Genomic DNA, 10632 nt, shown 5'->3' on the forward strand with positions numbered 1-10632 from the left:
GCGGCGGCGGCGGCGGCGGCGGCGGCGGGCGGGAGGGGTGAGGCGGGGTGGGGTTGGGGGAGGAGGTGAAAACCCGAGCTGGGCTATTGTATCAATTAAGAAAAGGCAGTCCGTCCCGGGACGCGGTCTCTCGGCTCTGGAGTTGCTGCTGGGGAAAGAAAGGGGGGGAAAAGAAAGGAAGGCAAAAGGAATGAAAGAGGGGGGAAAAGCCGGAGGCAGGATTTCAGGGCTGATGGTTTTAAAAGCTTCCCTCAATGTGAATTTGTGCCTCTGAGAGCCAGGCGATGCGTGTGTTTATATAGAGGCGGGAGGCTGCGCCGTGGGCGCGCCGCCAGGGCCCCCCCTTCCCCCCACCCCCCTCAACCCTCCCCCCCACCCCCCCGCCGCGCTCTCGAAGCCGGAGGCGTGGTGAGAGGCCGGCGGCCGGAGCGTGTGAGCGCCCGCCGGCCTCCTGCCCCGCCCCGGCCGCCCGCAGCCCGCCGCCCGCCGCGGACCCACTTGTAGCCGCCGCAGGATCAAACTCAGTTCACCTCTCGCCTCCTCTTCCTTCTCGCCGGCGTCTCGCTGAGCCCGGCACCTACAGACGGACGAGATGAGACACACACAGACACACACGCGCGCGCGCACACGCACACACACACACACACACACAAACACACACGGTGAGCGCTCGCATGGTGCCCGCTTGGCTGCTAGGCTACTTCGCTCCCTCTTTCCCCCCTCCCGGGCCCCCGGCCCCCTTCTCGCCCCCCAGGCAGTCCCGCGTGGGCTGTCTCCCCAGCAGCTGAGGTCTCGGGCGGACCGCTTCTGGACTGAGGGGCGCCAAAAGCCCCTGAACCTGTGCTTAGGATCTCCAGCTCCTATCCCGCGGGACCCCGCCGGCTCCCGCCTCCCGGAACCCCTCAGTCCTCTCATCTGTCACTCCTTCTAGCGGGGAGTTCCCATCTTGGATCCCGACATCCTCAGACCTTGGAGGCCAAGGTCCCTTCCCCCGCTTCTGTACGCCTCTTACCCTACAGGACCCGATGTGCCCCTCTCCCCGTCCGCGTCCCGGGCAGCTGACGCTGCAGCCTTCCCCTCGGACACCTCGAGACTCCCTCACTTTGTAGTCCCCTCCGCCCCCTCCTCGCCCCGCAGCGTCGGAGGAACCCCGATGCTGGTCTGGTGCATGTCCCGCGAAGAGGACCAATGCGGCGGCCCCGGCACCCGGAGGCGGGAGGAGTAGGATACAAACATTCATTGATAAATTAGTATTAATAAAGAAACATGCCAGGTGAGAGCAGCCACCTTCTCCCAGCCGGGCGCTGAGGGCCCAGCGCGCGCGCCTGTGCGAGGTGTGCGTGTGGCCCAGGGCCGCGTCTGTGCGCGCGCGTGTGTCCCGGGTCGGCCCGACGTCTGTGGAGCTGCGTGGCGTGTCTGCGCGTCTGTGTGTTCTCTCTGGTGCTGAATGTGTCTGTGCATCGTGCATCCGTCTGTCATCTGGCCTCTCCTCCTGCTGTCTGTGATACATGGAGCTGTGCGTGCCAACCCCGACACGGTCTAGCCCGTGCCTGGCTCGCCCTCTCCCTCGCGTCCTGTTCCCTCGGCCCCCTTTCTCCGTCGTTCACTCTGGCACTCCCAGAGCAGAAGACCTAACCTTCGGTTAGGATGATGTGTGTGTAAGTGAAACTCGACTCCCCTTTTAACACGTCCCCTGCACCCAATACGGGTTCTGTTTTAGAGTTCACCGGAAGAGAATGTATGTGAGTGTCTAAGGGGCGAGCATCTGTGTTGTCCCTCCCTGTGCGAGCGCTTCCGAGGTTGATGTGGCTGGCGGAGGTTTAAAAGCTCGGTTTCTTGCTTCTAGCGCTGGGTCATCTCAATTCTCTCTCTGCCCTGGAACCCCACCTGGTGGACAGTCGTAGCACTACAGATCCAGGGGGAAGCGATTCCGGCTCCCCCTCTCCTGACTCCATTCGCAGGGGAAGGTTGGTTCTAAACGGCCTGCTTGTAGGCACCTAAGTGGCTCCACTCCTGCCTCGGTGCCCTCAGATTGCCACTTCAAGCAGCTTGGGACCCAGACACACGGAGTCCTCGTCGGGACCGTTGTGACCCCAGAAGTAGAGAGCAGGGGCACATCCTCACAACAGGGAGGACAACTCTGGACAGGGAACACAGGAGCTGTGAGCCCAAAACCACAGTGTTCCCCACGCGGGGAGGGGATTCGGGTGAGGACTGGAGGGGGGTGGATTATTGAGGCCCTGCTGCTTTGAAGAGCCCTAGGGATCTAGCCTGACCCCTAGACACAGCACTCCCAGAAGATGGCAAAATGGGCAGTCACCCTGGGGAACCCACCTGCAGAAACATCAACCTCTGAAAGGATGGACACATGGCCTTATAGAGATGCAAATAACTGCACAGGCAAATACTGAGTGTGCACACACAGAGAGAGACACAGACACATACACTTAGAGAATCATTGTCAACAAATTCACACAACACCTGCCTCCAACCTCAAGAGACGATAGGAGGTGTCTGCTCTGCAAAGATCACAGCCTCAGAAGTCTCCAGGAACTTACCGTCTTCCCCTCCCCCTCTTCTGCTTCACTGTTGGCTTTGGAGCACTTCCGTCCTCATCTCCTGTTCAGGTGGGAGTTGGGAGGGGCCCCGGGGAGTCATTCTGAGTCTTTATGGTCCAGCCACCAAGTGGGGTCCTGGGGAATGCCCAGAGGGACAGCGTGGCTACATAGCAGTAGTCGCTGGATTTCCTAATTGGAACCATCTCTCTATTCAAATCACAGAGTACTTAAGAAAAAAGAAAGAAAAGAAAAGCCATAGTATTGTAATTCTCTATGTTGCCAGAGGTGCTGGGGACAGTAGGAATCCTGGGGCTGTGGAGCAGCCTCAGAAAGTGGGACTAGGACAGAGAAAGGTCAGCAGTCATCTTCAACAGATTCCAACTGAGGACATGCCTTCATCCGCTTCACATGTACCTCTGACCCTGGCCCTAGAGCAAGCCCTGATCCAGACCTCAGTCTGACCCAAAACCCTGACCTAAAACAGACCCTCAAGCTTAATCCCAGCTTGACCCTTTATCCTGGTCATGGAGTCATAGGTCAGGACCCTGTCCCTGACCCCAGACTGAACCCCAATCCTCTCAAGCATCATCCAACCCTGCATTTGGCAAGAGGAGTATGGCTGGCCCCTTGTAGACTCCCCAACGATGGGACGCAGCTCAGCCCGGAGGCTCTGGGAGTGAGACCCAGCTGTAGGATAGAATATTTCCCTCCCACCCCCGCCCCACCTACAACCCTTTTCCATGAGGCTTCAGCTATTGCCTGAAGTGCTCTGAAGCCTGGGTTCACAGCTTGCCTCCCACGTCTCTGTAGCCTTCTGGGCACCTTGAAATCAGAACAGACTGGGGGATCAATCATGCTGGTTCAAGTGGAGCTTTGCCTGGATGAACTTTGCAATGCTTGGCACAGGGGCTGAGAGAACACAGGGTAGACATCAGACACTCTTGGACTATGTAGCCAATCGGGCAAGGCACAGCTTCTGCGCCCTCCTCCTAGGCTCAGGAAACACCCATCTATGGGGCAGGTCATCTCCTCACAGAGGCACAGTGCTCCCCAGGAGTATCCCAGCCTTTCTATGCCCAAAGAAATAAGGACATTGCACTTTCTAAATCCTTCACATGTGTGCAGCCCTGTAGGGCCAACATCTCTTCCACAGCTACTATTTATTTCATTTCCACTCAGCTCTGTGAGAAAACACTATTTTTAGATATTAGATTTACATATAACTTTTTGTACTGAAGAAAAAGCTGAGCCCCAGAGTGGCCCTCCCCATCTCCATCACATTCTCCTTGCCCCTCTCCCGCCGTCAAGCGCACAGCCCCCTGAGATGCGAGATCCTGTCCCACATGGCAGCTGCCCCTTTGTTTAACATCCATGCTTCTGACAACGGAGGGAGTTGTTAGTTTTACACCCAATTTTGCAGAGGTTGGGCCCTGAATTTTTTAAATTGATGCTGATTTATTGCAGTAATTTCTTTTCCCTAAAACTACCTCTGCTTCCTCCAACTGGAGCCAAATGGAAAGAGGCAAAAAAAAAAAAAAAAAAAAGAGCCCATGATAAAAGGGTGGCCATTGTCCAGACTGGAGACCAGGAGGCTGTGGGTAGGAAGCAGGGCTACTGTTCAAGGGTCTAAGAAAGGCTGCAGGGTTTTGCCGGCTTCCCATTGGGTCCACGGTAGCCTAGCCTGAGAAATAAAGCTGCCCTCTCCTGCCTTGCTGGCACCAAGGCATCCTTGGAAGTCAGCTCTTTGCTCCTCCTCATCCTCCCCAGGGCCTCAGGCTGGTCCCCATTTCATTCTGAGGCCTCTCCATAGACACATGGCAGAAGCAGGCCTCCTTGCCTGAAAAATCTCAAGTCCCGAGGGGAAGTGACATTCTGTTTCTGAGGGGTAAAGAAGAGAGGCTGCCTTGGGCCACCAGGCCCTACTCAGATATGCTCTTCCATTGCTTTCTAGAACTGGAGCAGAAAGTGCCACCCCAGCACATTAGCAGCACCCCGTTGGCCCTGGGCCCCAGCTGTGGCCCCAGATATTCATCCCAAGGACAGCTAACCCTTCTGCCCCTCTACGTCCTCCCTCTGGATTGGACATCACTGGGCCGGCCGTGCCTCTCTGGCGCCCAGTCTTCAAGGACAGCTTAGAGGGCAGTCCCAGACTGTGCTGGTGATTCTGTGAGGGGCTGGGTCCCTTGCTGTCCAGGCCGGGCGGGGCTGCAGACGTAACCCGGCTCGATTTGGAAATCACCACAGTGCCGTGGGTGCTGCCTTCCTAGAGCCCCCAGGGGCTAAGCTCCCCTTCACTCCCCACCCCTCCACCCCCCAACTTGGGCTCTGGACTGTTTAGAACATGTATGGGCCCCTTCAAAACCACTACCTGACAGAGTCCCAGCCAGGGCCCCCACCTCTTTGGAGCCACCATCCTGCTGCCTGTGGTGCTTCCAAAGCAGAGCTAGATTCTGGGTTCTAATTGTTTATTTCCTAAAGGTTTCCTCTTCTTCTTTGTCCCTCAGTGTGACTTGCTCCCACATGACCCCCAGTACCCTCTCATCATTAGCTCTTTAGACTCTTTTGTTTTTGTTTTCTTTTATCGACAACCCCCCAAGTGTCTCTACCTGGCAGGGGCCAGATGCAGACACAGCCTGGCGCCTCACTGCCAGCTGCTCTGAGACCCATGGCTGGGGGAGGGAGCCCCTCACCCACCCCCTTGCAGCGCTGGGAAGCAGGCAGGCAGCCCTTAGGAGAGAACTTTGCTGCTTCCTCCTTTGCCTGAATGTGGAACAAGCCTCACCCCATACCTCATCTCAGAAATCGCAGCTTCGGACACTTGCCCCACAAAGAATTTTTTCAGAGAAATGGAAATATCCCCATCTTCCTCTGTCAAAGCCCCCACAGCCAGTCCCCTTCCTCCTCCCCATACCCAACCCAAACCAAAGCAACCGAAAAAGGGACTTGCCGATGGAAGGAGCGAGGTAGGGATGAGGAATGCAGCTGGCAGTGTCCAGGTCGGCACTGCCTGGAAAAGAGTAGCCTGCCCGGTGGCGATGGGACGCTGGCCGGCAGTGTCCCAAGCTGGCTGTGGCTGGCAGGGACAATGCTGCAGCGATGGCGTTCCCTCAGGCCCTGGGAGCCAAGAGCCCTTTATAGCCTGAAACCTGCCCTGGCACCGCCCACTGGGCGGTTGCAACCAGGCCTGCAACTAGGGGAGTCGCTAGGAGCTGGAAGGGCATGCGCCCCAGGACCCCAGGGCCAGGCCCCATGCACAAGAATCTGGGATTCAACCTCCTCCCATGCCAGGCAACTCCATGTCCTGGTATGTGCATGAGAGTCGTGTGCGTGTGTGTGAGTGTGTCTGTGTGTGTCTGTCCACGCACGCGTGCGCTCGTGCTTAAACTTCCATTCAAAGACCTCAGATCTCTTTCCCTCATCCTCTTTCTCTGGCGGTAACAGTTTTTGAAAGGATGGGGGGAGCAGTGTGTTTCTGCTTAGTTTATCAAATTACACTCAGTGACAAAGGACTGAAGTGCATTTTCTTGAAGGCTTGACAATTGGAGATCCAGGAGGAAAAAAGAAAGGCATGACAGAGAACCCAATGCTTTTGTGGAGAGTAAAGCACCGATGTCAAAGGCGAGGATGTGGTCGGGTGGCTCTAAGTGATTTTGCCTTCATGCTGTTGGTGTTAAAAACTGTTCCCCCCACCCACCACCTCAGCTGCAAAAATCCCACGGATCCTAGAAATTGCAAGATTGTTGATTTTTAAAAGGAACACTGTTCATTTTCACATGGGCTGAGCCAGGCAAGCTGGAGCACAGCTTCCTCCCTCCAGGGCTGCCCTTCCCAGCCCGCCATGCCAGGGGAGGGCTGGGAAGCCTGCTCAGAGGAGTCGCTCATGGAGGTACAGTGCCCTCTGCCCTCCCCCCGTCTGGGCCTGTGCAGCCAGCTTCTCTCTCCGGGCCTGGCTGGGACAAGGATAGGGTGGGCTTTTTCTTGCCAAAGTTCTGCCCTGCACCTGAACTCAGAGGACTGCTAGATGGAGCTGGATGAACTGTCAAGGCAGTTTGGGGCCTGAAGCAAAGTACATGGGGTCATTGGACTGCTTTCCCAAAGGTCTCCATTCTTTGGGGCTGGAAGGGAGAGAGCAGCAACCCAGTCGCCAGCCTCAGACACAGCCGAAGGAGCCAGGAAGAATATCCCCCCTCATCCAGAGAAAGTGCCCAGAACAAGTCCACCCCTACCAGCCTTCCCATTCCCAGCTGGCTCAGGCCCAGAAGCCGCCCAGCAGGCTGGCCGGCCAGCTGACTGGCGGCCTTGCTCAGAAAGCTCAGAGAGCAGAGCTCACCCGAGAAACTAGCTGGCAGAGCTCCCTAACCCTGAGTCCAAATCCCTTCCTCTTGCGTGAGGCTGTGGCTCCTGTGGGCTATCTCTGGAGGAGGAGCTGGAGGAGACGCAGAGCAGGGAGGCTGTGTGGCCGCCCACCTGAAGTCCACCCGCATTTCTTCTCACACCTGTACCCCACCATCCACCCCAGCTCCGAGCTAAAGTGGTCCCAGATGCCACGGCTCTCCTCAGATTCTTCCCCAGACACTGATGACAGGAGGCGCTCCCAGCAAGACACCCTGGGGTCTGTCGTCCTGAAGTCCGGGGCTGTTCTAGCCTGTGCTTGCACTCCCACCAGGATTTCACCTTCCTGACCACCCTGAGGTACCAGAAAGTTCGTGGGAGGACTTGGGCCCCTCCTACACACTCTTTCCATCAGCATGCCCACCAGAACTCTAGGCTTCCTCTTCAAACCAAGCTTTAGTGCCAGCCCCCTGGCCTCCCATCCCACACCTAGACTGCCTCCTGAAATCCCTTCTGTGTGGGAAATCTGGAGCTCCTCTCTCTCTCTTAGTTTTCCCTCCTCTGGTTTCTTTCCTTCCTCCCGCCCTGCTTTTCCAAACCCATTCACTCATCGTACTCGCAGCAAGTAGGCAGAGCGGCCTGTAACTCAGGATAGTGACTGGAGTCCGTGAGACGTGGGCGCTGAGCCCGCTCCACCGCTCATTCCCGTGAGCGCTGGTCATCTGGGCCTCGGATATGTCTCCCAGTGTGGCGACTGGATTAGAAGGGAACGAGGGTGGAGGCAGGGATCCTGTTAGAAGCCCCCTGATAGGAGCAGTAACAGTAGGAGCAGTAGTGATAGCCGTAACACAGCAGTAAAGGCCACCACTGAGTCCTGCGTGCCTGGTGCGCTTCAAAGCACTTCACATATATTATTTCATTTAATCCTCACAGCAACCCCAGGAGGTAGATACTATAGTCCCACTTCATAGAGGAAGAATCTGAGGCACCAAATGTTTTGACAACTTACCCAAATGAATCCTGCTGCACTTTGGGGGTTGGATTTAATCTCCTCTAGAACTCAAGCCCAGGGAGTCTGCATTAGCCGGGGCTCTTAGCCAGCATACTAAGGACTAAAACAAGCTGGCTGCAGTGAGGATGGAGAAAAGTGGGATCCTCTGTCCCTGGGATTCTCCAGGAAAGAATACTGGAGTGGGTTGCCATGCCCTCCTCCAGGGGATCTTCCCTATCCAGGGATCGAACCCAGGTCTCCTGCACGGCAGGCAGATTCTACCATCTGAGCCACCAGGGAGTCCAGACGTATTTTCAGTTCAGTTCAGTTCAGTCGCTCAGTCGTGTTAGAAGTGTCCAATTAAAATGTTGACATATTTGGCAACTGATTAGGTGGGGAGAAAGGCGGGCGTTTAGGATTTCAGGTGGGGTAGCTGGGTGCATGGCAGAATTACCTACTGAGCTGGAAGCTCAGGGAACAAGATGATGAGTTTGGTTTTGCCCTGAAGTCCCAAGGTGACTAGCAGATACTCAAATGGAGTTTTCTGGTGGGCTCTTAGAGATGATTTAAACATCATCTGCGTTCCAATGATAATGGAAGGTGTGGGAGCAGAGGAGCCTACACGGGAAGAGAAACGGGCCTAGGGTAGAGCCCCAAGGACACCAACATTCAAGGCACAAGCAGAGAAAAAGGGGTCTGGGACAGAAGGGCCTCTCTTCTTTGCCCCAAACTCACATCCTAGTGTTGACCTCACCCGAGACTGATTATCTGATGTGTTTGTTTCCGCTCAGCACTTAGAAGCTTAGGGTAATCAAGGTACTCAGGTTAGTAATTTCGCCCCCGAATAACTTAGGGACACACACATACCGCATAGAGCTTCCTGACCTATGGTCATTGGTAGGATTCTGAATCTAGCTGCTGAGTTACTGTTGACATCTTGTATATAAAGCCATCTATTTCACTGAGTTTTTCACCGTGTTGTAGGGTGCCATAACACTTTTAGGGGCGCCTCCTAGTGGGTCTGGATCTTGCCTGCCACAGACTGCACTCCACCCAGGCTGCGCGTCAGGGCAGAGCTCCCCATTGCACTGTGTGCTGCAGCAGACTGTGGGTCCTCCGGAGAACACTGCCTGACCGGGTAGCCTTCTGTCTCAGGGTTGAGACAGGAAGGGCCCCTCTGTGGGAGCAGGGAGTGTAAGGATCCAGTGAGGTCCAAAGAAGGACCAGAACGCACCAGATGGAGAGGCCACACTGAAACCCATGTGGGAACCAAGGGGAACGGGAATGGCGGAAGCACGGGAAGAAAGCCAGGCAATGCAAGAGCGGGACGGGCTCTTCCCACTGCTCTCCTGACCCGTCAGGGAGAGTCCATGTGCTGGCCGAGCAAGCAGGGCTGCCAAGCTCCCCCGGAGGGGCCTGGGCCAACCAGGAGAGAAGGCTGAGGGAAGCAGAGGAGGATGGAGGTGCTTAGGCTAGGTCTCCCCATGCTAGTTATGAAAGCACCAGCTCAGACAGCCCTAGGCTAGGCTTGCCCTTCTGGGGGAGACAAGGCATTGCCCTCAGAGGCAAGTGGCAGCTGTGGGCAAGTCCCCCTGCACAACCATCCAGCCGAGAGCACGCGCTCAGGGAAATGCTAGCGGAGAGTCCCCTGGCGGGGGGGTGCTCACATCCCTGTTCTCACAGGTGCTCTCCCGCACTCACCCCTGCTCACGGAGACGCACGCTTTCCGGCGCCCCCCACCCCCAGCCCCCTCCCCACTCCCCAAAGCTGGTTCAGGCCTGGAGCTTCAGGGCCTTGGCACCTCTGGCCTGGCAGGAGAAGGTTGGGCCACCCAACCCTCTCGGCACCCTAGAACTCACATGAGCAGTGACAGGCTTGGCCGGCAGAGAGAGGGACAGCTCGGAGCCTGCGTGGAGTGGGGAAGGCCAGGGGTGAGGCTGGGGGGTGGGGCGGGCTACACAGAGACGGCTACAGGGACGTGAAAAGGGCTCTTTGTGGCTCTCTGCCTGGTCTCTTAACCCCTGAGCCCCCCTACTGGGACCCAGCTCCACGGTGTCCCAGTCAGTTTAGAGGAAGCAAGAATAACTGCTTCAAGGCAGGGGCTCAGAGCGCCCGTCACTGATCCCTTGGGGCTCTGTGGTACAAGGATTTTTTCCTACTGGCCTGTCCCTGTGACTGGTCCCTCATCAGGATCCCCAGGGCAGAGGACACACCCCATCTACAGCTTGAGGACGGCCTGAAACCAACCAGCGAACAGGAGTACAGGTCAGAGAGTCATTCCTGCCGCTCATCGGATGTACAGTCTTGGCCAAGTCACTTCACCCCTCAGGCTCAATCTTCTTATAAGAATGGGGAAAAGAGTCTTGCCTTACTGGGCAGTTGGCAGTGATGACATTGATAAAAATGTCAGAGATATCCCATGTGAAACACTTGGCACAGTGGCGGGCTCGGAGCCGGGACAGCGCCACAGTAAGGCCCAGGAAGCTTTGGGTTTCTCATTTGTCTAGGCTCCTGAGAAGCCCTGGCAATCCATACTTTGCATTATTTTCTTCAAGAGGGTCCCCAAGGTTTCAGGTTTCATAAATCCTGGGTCCTGGATGGCAGCCGTTCCCCTTCCTGCTCCACCGTGTCCTCAAGCCTCTCACTGTCTCCCGGGCACAGGAGAATGTCCCCGTCTGGTGGGCAGAGCTGAAACAAGCCCCAGGCAAGGCCTCGTTCCAGGTGGAAGGCCCGGGTGCGGTCACCTTCCCC

Source organism: Capricornis sumatraensis, chromosome 1 (genome assembly GCF_032405125.1).
Source record: "Capricornis sumatraensis isolate serow.1 chromosome 1, serow.2, whole genome shotgun sequence".
Lineage (NCBI taxonomy): Eukaryota > Metazoa > Chordata > Mammalia > Artiodactyla > Bovidae > Capricornis > Capricornis sumatraensis.